Source organism: Gorilla gorilla, chromosome 11 (assembly GCF_029281585.2).
Source record: "Gorilla gorilla gorilla isolate KB3781 chromosome 11, NHGRI_mGorGor1-v2.1_pri, whole genome shotgun sequence".
NCBI classification, from domain to species: Eukaryota; Metazoa; Chordata; class Mammalia; order Primates; family Hominidae; genus Gorilla; species Gorilla gorilla.
The window spans coordinates 102418266-102430730 of NC_073235.2; the positions used below are offsets into that span (position 1 = coordinate 102418266).

The 12465-nt window shown below is 39.8% G+C and overlaps 1 protein-coding gene across 1 annotated transcript in view; it reads right to left on the reverse strand.

The window, feature by feature from the left end:
* TYW5 (tRNA-yW synthesizing protein 5) overlaps positions 1-12465 on the reverse strand; it is a 245786-nt gene that overhangs the window by 43092 nt on the left and 190229 nt on the right. The window lies entirely within an intron of this gene.

The following is a 12465-nucleotide window of genomic DNA, read 5'->3' on the forward strand; positions in this document are numbered from 1 at the left end:
ACCTGGTAAATATTCTGCTCACAAGATGCCCACATACTAACCCCTGGAACACGTGAACATGTGTTCCAGGGGTTAGTTGGCAAAATAGGACTTTGCAGGTATGATTAAATTCAGGATTTTGTGATGGGAGGTTATGCTGGATTATGTGGGTGGACCCAGTGTTATCACAGATGTCCTTATAAAAGGGAGGCAGGCGGGTCAGCGTCAGAGAGAAGGACATGTGATGATGGAAGCAGAGGTTGGAACTATGAGGGGCCATGACAGCCACAGAATGTGGACAGCATCTAGAGTCAAGAAATGGCAAGAAACAGATTCTCCCCAGAGCCTCTAGAAGGAACGCAGCCACACTGACCCATTTTAGACATTTGATCTCCAGAACTGCAAAATAATAAATCTGTGTTGTTTTAAGCCACTACATTGTGGTAGTTTGTTACATAAGCAACAAGAAATTAATACAGAAGATGATGCTTATATGAATCACTGTTACCTTATAATTTGCCAAATGATTATTCTTTAATTCTCTAATACCTGCTATTGGCATTCTTTGATACAACAGAGCCCTATCCCTTAATTTTTCTTAAATATCACTAGAAACTCATGAATTCTCTCATTTTTTAGATGAAGTCTCATTCTGTCACCTAGGCTGGAGTGCAGTGGCAGCATCATACTCACTGCAGCCTTGAACCCCTGTGCTCAAATGATCTTTCCACCTCAGCCTTTCAAAGTGCTGGTATTACAGACATGAGCCACCACACCCAGCCTAAACTCACGGATTTTTATTCATCCAATGTAGTATCAATTATAGTTATTATTCTTGTTGATGCCTAAATATGCCCCAGTTTTGCCAGCAGGAGTCCTTGTAATCTGTCTGTGTGACAGATTAAAGATGAACATGACTCTGTTGTTAGTCTTTGAGTGCACCTGTGTTTTCCAGTGTAACAATACATTTCAGGATCTTCTTGTCCATTTCCTGCCTCAGAGCTGGAATCAGCCATTTCTCCAAGGAGTCTTTTTTTTTTTTTTTAGGGCGATGAATTTGAAAACCAAGATTTGAGCATTTTGAGGTGTTTTCTCATTTTATGTCTGTAAGAGAATGTTTATACATGTTTGAGATTTTGGATCATTTACCTACAATAACTTTGGGAAAGCTAAATGTGGATTGTTTGCTTTTATTTCTGTCAACCTTATTTAAAATAATTCTTTCCCCATCACTCTCTATGCCCTAACCCTGATTTATTTTGGCTTATAGCACTTATCACAATCAGACACTGTAGGATGTGTTTGTTTATTTCTCCCATTGTCTTTGGAACTAAGGGAAGAACTTTACCTATCTTGTTCACTACTGAATCCCCAGGCCCTGAAACAATATCTCATACAAAGTGGAGCTCAGTAAATATTAGTTGACCGGATAAATAAGAGTGAGCCTCACTTCTGTTGAACTTCCTAGTTCACATGGCAGGAACTTTTTCCCTCTTGCTTTTGATTTGATACCCTAGCAAGCTGGATGTGATTTTAAAAATCATGTGCAGTACCCCTCTCAAGGAGTATATGGTATTATTGGATGTTTGACCTCACTTTCATGGTCCTGTAACAAATGTCATTCTTTCTAAGTTCCACACGATGGAGCTAACTGTATATGGAATCTAAATGCCAGGATTGGCTGTAAGTTTGGTAGGATTTGAAGCTGCTAAGGAAGGGGAAGATTGCTTTGCTTATTGACAGATTTTTCTACATAGATGTGTTTTAGGAAATTGCTCCACAAAAATATTTTATGAATATAATTTGTTGACGTAAAAGTGGTTAATTGCATGGGTCAAATTGGAGGGAAATTTTACCCATATCCCTGCTGGAACCACAGATTATATCATTCAGTGCCTCTGTAGTTATGCCCGTCCTGGGAAGACTGTGTGGTGTATCAGTCAGGATAATGTAGATTATGCTGCATTAACAAACATCTTCTCAATCTCAGTGGATTGAAACAAAACAAAACAAAACAAAAAGGTTTGTTTCTTGTTCACACTGTATGTTCAGTAAGAGACACCTGGGGACTCTGCTCAGTGCCAGCTCATCTTCTTCCCTGGACACAGGCTGATGGGAAGCCACTACCAGCTATGATAGCAAATGGAAAAGACAACTCTGAAGGGTGAACCTGGAAGTGATACAATTATTTCGCCAGAACATGGTCTCACTCAACCATAGGGACCCAGGAAGTACAATTCTGCCATGTTCCTGGAAGGCAGAGGGTAAGAAGTATTTGGTGAGATGCAATAATGATAACCACATGCAGAAAAAGCACACAGTATTATATCACAGAGATCAAGAGAGAGACTTTCCAGGTGTTTTAGTTACACATTATTAACTGAGCATTACTGACTACTCTGCTATGGGGGTCTGGAGATGAGAATCACTCGTTCAGTTTAACAGTGATTGCAGATGTCTAAACCAGTTTAAGTGAGAAAGGCTATAGAGCCCTTGAATCCATTATCTCCATTTGATGAGATCTGCTAAGGTGTGCTAACACACTCATTAGATTAATGGGGTCACCTAGGAGGAAGCAGTGGCTTACGCCTGTAATCCCAGCTACTCTGAAGGCTGAGGCAGGAGGATTGCTTGAGTGTGGGAGTTTGAGGTTAGCAGTAGTCTGGGCAACATAGTGAGGCCTTGTTTCTAAAACAACAACAACAACAAAATTGGTCATGTCAATATTATTATAAATTGTTCATTATCTCAAAATAAATTTTAAGAAACTTACATAAAATAAGACCTTATAAGAGTACTTGATATTGGCCATTTTAATTTCACAATGTGGGCAGATTATGCAAATGGTTGGCATACTGTTTAGCATTACTTCTATTAAATAATTGCACGAAACAAAAACTTTTAAATATTATGGCTTAAATAATATAGAAGTAGTTGTTTCCTCTTACACTAATAGAGATTCAGAGATATGATGCTTTGGGGCTTGTATGCCAACTCCACAGAGTCCTCAGAGATCTAGGCTCCTTCTAGTCACAACTATCTTCTTTAGGGCATGATATGTGTCCTTATATTAAAAAATGGCTTGTAGAGCTCCAGCTCTCATATCCATATTCCATGGAGCAGAATGGAGGAAAGAAAAGAACAGGCAAGGGGTATATACATCAGCTGTCTTTTGAGATGCTTTCCCAGAAGGCACAAAAAACATTTCCACTTAATTTCATCAGCCAGGAATTAGTCATATGGTCACTTGTAATTGGGAAGGTGAGGCTGAGAAATATAGTTGTTTAGCTGGGTACATTTTGTTGCCTCAAATAAAACTAGAGGTCCTAAAACTGAGGAGGAGGGGGAGAATGAATATTGGCTGTAAGCTTCTAGCAATTTGCCCTAATTGGGTTACTTGAGTCATGAAGCCACACAGACCCTGCCAAATAGCTGACAGACTTGCTTTCCCCAGCTTCACTGACAGACCATGGTGGCTTCTAACTGCGGTCTGGAAATAGCCCTAAATATTGCCTAGCTGTTTTTTTTTTTCTTTGAGATAGGGTCTCACTCTGTCACCGAGGCTGGAGTACAGTGGTGCAATCACAGCTCACCAAGGCTCAGGTGATCTCCCAGGCTCAGGTGATCCTCCCACCTCAGCCTCCTGAGTAGCTGGGACTACAGGCACACACCACCACACCTGGCTAATTGTTTGCATTTTGTTTTGTTTTGTTTTGTAGAGATGGGATTTCACCATTTTGCCCAGGCTAATCTGTAACTCCTGGACTGAAGCAATCCGCCCACCTTGGCCTCCCAAAATGCTGGGATTACAGGTGTGAGCCAACATGCCTGGCCTTGCTAAGCTAATTCTTAAATAAAGTTTTTAATTTATTTTTAATTTTTGTGGGTACACAGCAGGTGAATATATGGATTACATGAGACATTTTGACACAGGCATGCAATGCATAATAATCACATCAGGGTAAATGAGGTATCAATCATCTCAAGCATTTATCCTTTGTGTTACAAATAATCCAATTATACTCTTTTAGTTTTTTCAAAATGTACAATTAAATTATTTTTTACTTTAGTCATTTTGTTGTGCTAGCAAATACTAGATCTTATTCATTATTTCTAACTAATTTTTTTGTGCCCACCAACCATCCCCACTTTCCTATCACATCCCCACTTTCCTATCTCCGCCTTCATAGACTCTGGTAACCATCCTTCTACTCTCTATCTCCATGAGTTCAATTATTTTAATTTTTAGCTCCCACAAATAAGTGAGAACATGCAAAACTTACTTCTCTGTGCCTGGCTTATTTCAGTTAACATAATGACCTCTAGTTCCATCCATCTTGTTACCAATGACAGGATCTCATTCTTTTTTATGGCTGAATAGTACTCCATTGTATATATGTACCATATTTTCCTTATCTGTTCATCTGCTGTTGGATACAGGTTGCTTCCAAATCTTGGCTATTGTGAATAGTGCTGCAATAAATATGGAAGTGCAGGTATCTCTTTGATATACTGATTTCCTTTCTTTTGGGTATATACCTATGGGTGGGATTGCTGGATCCTATGGTAGGATTTTTAGTTTTTTGAAAAACTTCCAAACTGTTCTCCATAGTGGTTGTACTAATATACAGTCCCACCAACAGTGTATAAGGCTTCTCTTTTCTCCACATCCTTGCTAGCATTTGTTATTGCCTGACTTTTGGATAAACGCCATTTTAACTGCGGTGAGATGGTATCTAATTGTAGTTTTGATTTGCATTTCTCTGATGATTAATGATGTTGAGCACCTTTTCATATGCCTGTTGGCCATTTGTGTGTCTTCTTTTGAGAAATGTCTATTCAGGTCTTTTGCCCATTTTTAATCAGATTATTAGTTTTTTTTTTTTTCCTACAGAGTTGTTTGGGCTCCTTATATAATATATGCTGGTTATTAATTCCTTGTTAGATAGGTAGTTTGCAAACATTTTCTCCCATTCTGTGGGTTGTTCTTTGCTTTGTTGATTGTATCCTTTGCTGTGCAAAAGTTATTTAACTTGAAATGATCCCATTTGTCCATGTTTGCTTTGGTTGCCTGTGCTTGTGGGGTATTACATAAGAAATCATTGCCCAGACCAATATCCTGGAGAGCTTCCCCAATGTTTTATTGTAGTAGTTTCATAGTTTGAGGTCTTGGGTTTAAGTCTTTAGTTGATTTTGATTTGATTTTTGTATGTGGCGAGAGATAGGGGTCTGATTTCACTCTTTTGCATATGGGTATCTCCTTTCCCAGCACCATTTATTGAAGAAATTATCATTTCTTCAATGTATGTTCGTGGCACCTTTGTCAAAAAATGAGTTCACTGTAGATGTGTGGACGTACCTCTGGGTTCTCTATTCTGTTTCACTGCTCTATGTGTCTGTTCCCAGGTAATTTAAAAAACTTAAATGAAGTAGAGCACCCAGAGAAAACTTTTTGATTTTAGAGCCATTGAAGGGTTGCTCCAAATGATAGGTCCAGATCTCTGACCCTCACATCGTGTTGTTTATACCACATACAGGTTCCTGCCTAGAGGACCCTGGATACAGTTTATCCCATCTTCAAAAGTAACCTCCTCCCCGCTTCCTTCCCTATTATAACCCTATCAGTTTATTGGACATTCTATCAAAATTTACTTGCTTAGTAAATTGCAACTCTGGCTCACTTTTATGTGAGATGTAGGCATGGTTATCCTGTGACTATTATTCTACTGTCTCACTAGTAACACCTTAGATGAGATGTAGGCAAAGAATCCTGTGGTACTTTTTACCTTCATGTAAAGAAATTCACCAAGACCACTGCAAGAATTAGATGGTGATTTCCTTTTATGACTCATCCCCTAGCTTCTGACTTTTTAAGTGCAGAGTAGCTATGGACAAAGTTCATGAGTTTAAGAGAACACCCTGCCTGCCCTTCCAACCACCCCCATCCTGGCATTACTGGTTTTCAAAATGTGCATTGCAGTCTTACATCTGACTCAGGGCAGCTGAAATGCTTCAACAGTGCAAAATGAAACTGCTCCGTCTCCTTTCTTATGATACCACATCTGAATAATCCCCTATACTCCAGAGAAAAGAAAGACATAATGTGGTTTTATCTCAAGCCGGAAGTAAGCAAATCAATAATTGACCATATTAACTAACTCAGTGCTGGGAAAGAGACTTCTTGTTATTACTCCTTAAAGCAAAACAGAAACAAAAAGTAAACAACTTTAAAACCAATGTAAAATTATACCACATTTAAAAAATCACATATTTTAGTTATAGTCAAGTACTTTGAGACATTTTTTTTTCCTGAGGGAATACACCAAGAAGTAGCCTCGTCCAAAGGAAGCCATTCTTTGAGGCCTTATTGGAATTTTATTTGACTCTCTCCCTCCCTCCCACTACTCTAATTTCCTATTCTTTCTGTTCCTCAGTCATATCAAAGTTGCCCTTCCCCTGACACTTTTGCAGGAACTGCTCCCTCTGCCAGCTGTGCTCTTTGCTCAGATCTTCAATGGCTGATCGCTTTCTGACAGTCAGGTTATAGTTTAAATGCCACCTCCTCTAAGAAGACTTTCCTGACCATTCCATCCCAAGCAACCACATCCATTACTCTCTCCTGCCACCCTGTTTTATTTTTACTACAGCATTTATTATCATCTAATAGTTCATTTTTTATTTTTTATTGTCTGCAGCTTCTCCTCAATTAGAGTTTCAATTTAGCACCTCCTTATGTCTGGCAAAATAGTCTCTACTTCACTGGTGTTCAGTTTTGGGCAGGCTTTCTCTGTCTTGGATTACTGACATTTGGGACCACACAAACCTTCACTGTAGGGGGCTATGCTGTGCATTCTAGGATGTTTAACAATATCTCTGGCCTCTATTCATTAGATGCATTTTTGGTGGTGACAACCAAAATGTCTCCAGATACTGTCAAAGTTCCCTAGGAGACAAAATTGCATGTGGTTGAGAGGTACTGGTTTAGGCTGTTAGCTGCTGTGTAGCTGCTATGGTTGTCAGGAGACAACATTGTCTTAGAGTAGTAATAGCTATCATTTGTTGAATGCCTACAGGTATTGAGCACTGTTCTACAGGCTTAACATTTAGTATTTACTATTTAATAAAGTAATAGTAACTTTAGTAAAATAATAGTAAACATTTAGTCTTTACTATTATCCTCATTTTACAGATTGGGAAACTGAGGCACATGATTACTTGCTTAAGTTCACACCGTTAGTAAGTGGGGAAGTCCGGAATTCAAACCAGGCTCCAGAACTCTATGCTAACAGGAGTGGGCAGTGCTGTGGGATTCTCACTGCCGTGCCCCTGGTGGCAGAGACTGGACAGCAAATGGGCTCCCTACCCACTCAAACCCACACAGTTGTTTACTCAGAGTGACCATGGGCAAGTGACGACTTTCCTCTCTGAGCCTCAGTTACCTCTGTAAATAGTAGTAACAATAATAATAAATTCCATATAGAGTTGCTTTAGGAACTCAGTGCAACAGCCTAAGCGAAAATAGCAGGTTTCTGGCACATAGTAAGTTCTGAATTCATTTCCTCTCTCCTTCCTTTCCTCTTGGCTCCAAGCTCCAAGCACTGAAAGCAGATCCTAAGGACCTTGGTCAGACAGCGCATTGGGAAATCTAACCTTTCAGCAATCTGCGGAGCCGCCCTGCTGTTGACCAGAAGCAGGGGAAGCAGCCCCCTTAGCAATAGCCTGCCGGGTTAGCAATCTTGTTCTCCTGTGCTAATAACCAACAGCACAAGTCATCAGCACTTTCCCGTTAAGCCAAAAGGGGCTTTTAAATCTATGCTGATTAGATGCCCCTGGGCCTCGCTGACAAGTAGTCTTCCTTTCTCCATTTCTTGATGTGAGTCAGTGAATTAATTGCTTGACCTATTGTTTTCTAACACGGCAAATTAAATGAATTTTCGGGTGAATAGCCCAAGCCTTTTGGCCTGCAGGGGGCGTCCTTTGCAAACATAAATCTGTTGGTGCTCAGGCTAGCTGGTAGAGCCCCATCAAAAATTGGATGCCTTTGAAAAGTTTGCTTAGAGCAGGGGTTCTAAATTTGGTGCGCACAAATCTCCATGGATAAAATTCTGTGAACTTGGATGGGAAAAACGCTATATGTTTATTTTCACTAAGCTCCAACTGAAATTTAGCATTTTCTTCAATTATGAATATAGGCAACAAATTACAGATATTTACAGATTCCACTACTGTTGTTGCAGATATCTTGAAATACCATTTACATCTCATGACTTCAAAATTACAGTAGCTATAGGACTACTGCTGGTTCTTGTCATTTAATGTATTAATAAAAAAGCACATACAGAATTATATCACAAATTTGTTTTTGTTGTTGATATTTTAATAACTGTCTTTTGATATCATTGGTTTGCCTTGTAATCTTATGTATTTAGTTTTATTAAGTTTAAGACATTATTTTGAGAAGGAGCCCATGGATTTCCCCAGACTGGCAAAAGGGCTCATGGTACCAAAAAAAAAAAAAAAAAAAAAAAAAATTAACACCTGGCTGAGAGGCCAATAGGATGGTTTCTGGAGAAAAGAAGTCAGTCTTAAAGGGAATCTTTGTGCTCAATAATTTTAGTCATGACTCAATTCTTGCCCTTCCATCTCTTCCAGTGACATAAACATGTCCCACACTTATATTAAAACTATTAACCCCTCGTAGACTTTGGCTTAGACAAAGACTTCACAACCAAGAGCCCAAAAGCAAATGTAACAAAAACAAAGATAAAAGGAACTTAATTAAGCAAAAAGCCTTCCGCACAGCAAAATAAATAATCAGCAGAGTTCACAGACAACCCACAGAGTGGGAGAAAATACTCACAATCTATATATCTGACAAAGGACTAGTATCCAGAATCTACAAATAATTCAAACAAATCAGCAAGAAAAAAGGCGAACAATCCCATCAAAAAGTGGGATAAAGACATAAATAGACAATTCTCAAAAGAAGACACACAAATGGCCGGCAAGCATATGGAAAAATGCTCAACATCACTAATTATCAGGGAAATGTAAATTGAAACTACAATGTGATACCACTTTACTTCTGCAAGAATGGCCATAATTAAAAAATAATAGATGTTAGCGTGGATGTGGTGAAAAGGGAACAGTTTTACACTGTTGGTGGGATCGTAAACTAGTACAACCACCATGGAAAACAGTGTGGAGATTCTGTAAAGAACTAAAAGTGGATCTACAGTTTAATTCAGCAATCCCACTACTAGGTATCTACCCAGAGGAAAATAAGTCATTATATAAAAAGATACTTGCATACACGTTTACAGCAGTACAATTTGCAATTGCAAAATATGGAACCAGCCCAAGTGCCCATCAATCAACGAGTACATAAAGACACTCTGGTATACCACATATATATATATACACACATATATATATACATATATATATACATATATATACACATATATATATACACACACACATATATATATATCAACGAGTAAATATCAACATATATATATGATGGAATACTACTCAGCCATAAAAAGGAATGAAATAATGGCATTTGCAGCAACCTGGATGGAATTGGAGACTAATATTCTAAGTGAAGTAACTCAGGAACGGAAAACCAAACATCGTATGTTCTCACTCATATGTGGGAGCTAAGCTATGAGGACTCAAAGGCATAAGAATGATACCTTGGACTTTGGGGACTCTGGGGAAAGGATGAGGGATGGTGAAGAATAAAAGACTACACACTGGATACAGTGTACACTGCTGGGGTGATGGGTGCACCAAAAGCTCAGAAATCACCACTAAAGAGTTTATTCATGGAACCAAATACTCCCTGTTCCCCCCAAACCTACTGAAATCAAAAAATAAAAAATTTTCAAAAGCTATTAGCCATGATGCTTGGCAGTGTGCAATTTACAACATCAGGGTAGAATTTTGGTGTATTCAGAATTATGTTGACTGACTAAATTTTAGCACATCCAGGATGCCTGTCATCCTGGCCTTGGGAAGGAGAGGCCCAGCGTTTCCAGCTGCTTTTACAATTTTTGTTATGCTTGATTGACTTCCAGGGCTCGGGAATCTTCTGAAAGCCTAGGAGTTTCTGTGCAGGCTCAGCACTGAGATTCATTGCTTTTCAGCAAGAAGGTCTAGCATTCTGAGAGTGTTCCTTCTAGAATCTACTCTTCTCCCACTCCCTCAAGAAAAACTCTGAAATATCTATAGACAGAGAGGAAGAATTGGAAACTTACACATAGTTTCTTTCTGCATATTCCTATTTCTTTTCTCTTAGGGAAGTGGGACCACCCTATGGGGACAGGACCAGACTGTGCCAGACTGCGCCAGGGTGAGGTGTCCAGGTTTCCTGACCAACCCTGCTTGCTTATCCAGGCCTTGGCATCTGAGGGCACAGGAGCCGGGCAAGCCCAGGCAAGGACTGTCCCCTTAGCCCTTTCTTCCCCCCTTTCTCAGGCTCCTCCTTTCTCTCCGCTGGGTCTTTATGCTGCTCCCTCCTCATCTACTCCTCAGGCCTGCCTTTCCACTCCCAAATCCAACCTTTTCCTTCCATTCCCTGGAAAAACAATCATGATCCCTGCAGCAGCAATAATAACAAAACAAAAGCCACTCCCTTTATTTATTAAAAACTCCTAATGTGCAGGTAATATGTGTGGCACTTCAACTGCACCTTCTCATTTAACCCCTTTAATCAGCTCTTGTGGGTTGATGGTGTCTGCCAAGATTCATGTTCACCTGGAAACTCAGAATTTGACCTTATTTGGGCCTTTGCAGAAGTAATTACTTAAGGATCAAGAAGAAATCACTGTGGAGTAGGGTGGGCCCTAAATCCAATGACTGGTGATGTTTTAAGAAGAGGATAGAGCACAGAGACACAGAGAGAAGACCATGTGAAGACAGAGGCAGAGATTGGCATTAAGCACCCATAAGCCAAGGAGTGCCTGGAGCCTCCTTGTAACAGACAAAGAAGGATTCTTCCTTAGATCCTTTAGGGGGAACATGGCCATGCTGACACTTTGATTTCAGACTTCCGGCCTCCAGAACTATGAGAGAAAAAGTTCCTGTTGCTTTAGAACTTTTATTGTTTTACGTTTGTGGTACTTTGTTAAGACATCCATAGGAAACCAATAGCCATGCCTCCTAGATGCACTAAAATTTAGTCAGTCAACATAATTCTGTATACATTAAAATTTTATCCAGATGTTGTAAATTGCACACTGCCAAGCATCATGGCTAATAGTTTCATCAGCCAATAAGATGGGCATTATTACCCCTGTTTGTTCAATGAAGAAACCCAGACAAAATGTGTAATACCTGCAAAGATTTGCATATCCAGTGAGGGCTGTGGGATTGTAACCCTGATCTAAGTAACCCCATCTCCTTCCAATCTCCCTTCAACAGTGCTGGATTCAATTAACTGTTGACTTTGTTGATTAAAGTAATTCATATTCAAGTTTGAGGAGGTATTGAATAATACCTTTGGTAGCTGTGTTGTAGAGGAGTGTAGAATTCTCTAAGACCTTCTGGCTTATCTGAAGAAGGGAAGGGTTGAAACAGGAGCAGCTCTCTCCGCTGTTTCTGCTTAACAACTCTTAGAGTAAATTAGCAGGAATCTGCATCATACCAGTCCCATTCCCTGGGAAGGTTTGCTCTCCTCCCTTCACTTTCATTCCTCTCCAGGCTAATTTAGGGGGTTCTACAGATGTTCAAAATGATGAATTAAGATCATTCTCTGAGGCAGGCTTCTTGTCATTGCCATAAGCCATCAATTTCCCAGCAGATTATATTAGGAACATTTTTATAAGCCCAAAATGGCATTATAAAAGTGTGGTAAAGTTATCTGTTGGTGGAGAACAGAGAGGACTTGCTTTTGCCCAGGAGGACTTTCTTCCCCCCCTGCATAGGAACAGTTCGAAGAAAACAGGTGTCCATCCTTATAAAATCACTCCATTCCTGTGGCTCTTGCAGGTACTGCCATATTCCGCATGCCTGTTCCCTCAGGTGGTGTGTAGGTCCTGGGGATGTTAAACACCTATGGACCTCACATAGCATCAGCATGGTGCGTGGATGGCCTGTGACTTGCTATCATGAGTCTGTCAGGGATGCAATGATGTCAGCTCACTTGGCTGAGGGGCTGGCAGTTTAACAATGTCCCTATCCTTGACTTGTCAAGAGTTATAAGCTTACACAGTGATAGGAAAGTTTTTATTTAAAAAACAGAATTTCTAACACAAGATCAATTTTTGTCTTGGCAGTCCTGATACTGTCACTTTAGGTAAAACTCATCACAAGTTCAAATCCCAGCTCAGTTCTCACCAGGTGGGTGTCCTCAGGCAAGGTCTTTAGCTTCCCTGGGCTCTGGGCCTTTCCACTGTGACAATACTAACCCATTTCAAAGGCTGGTGTTAGACTGAAACTATTAAAGTCAAGCAGAAAATAAAAATGGGAAAAAGCAAAGCA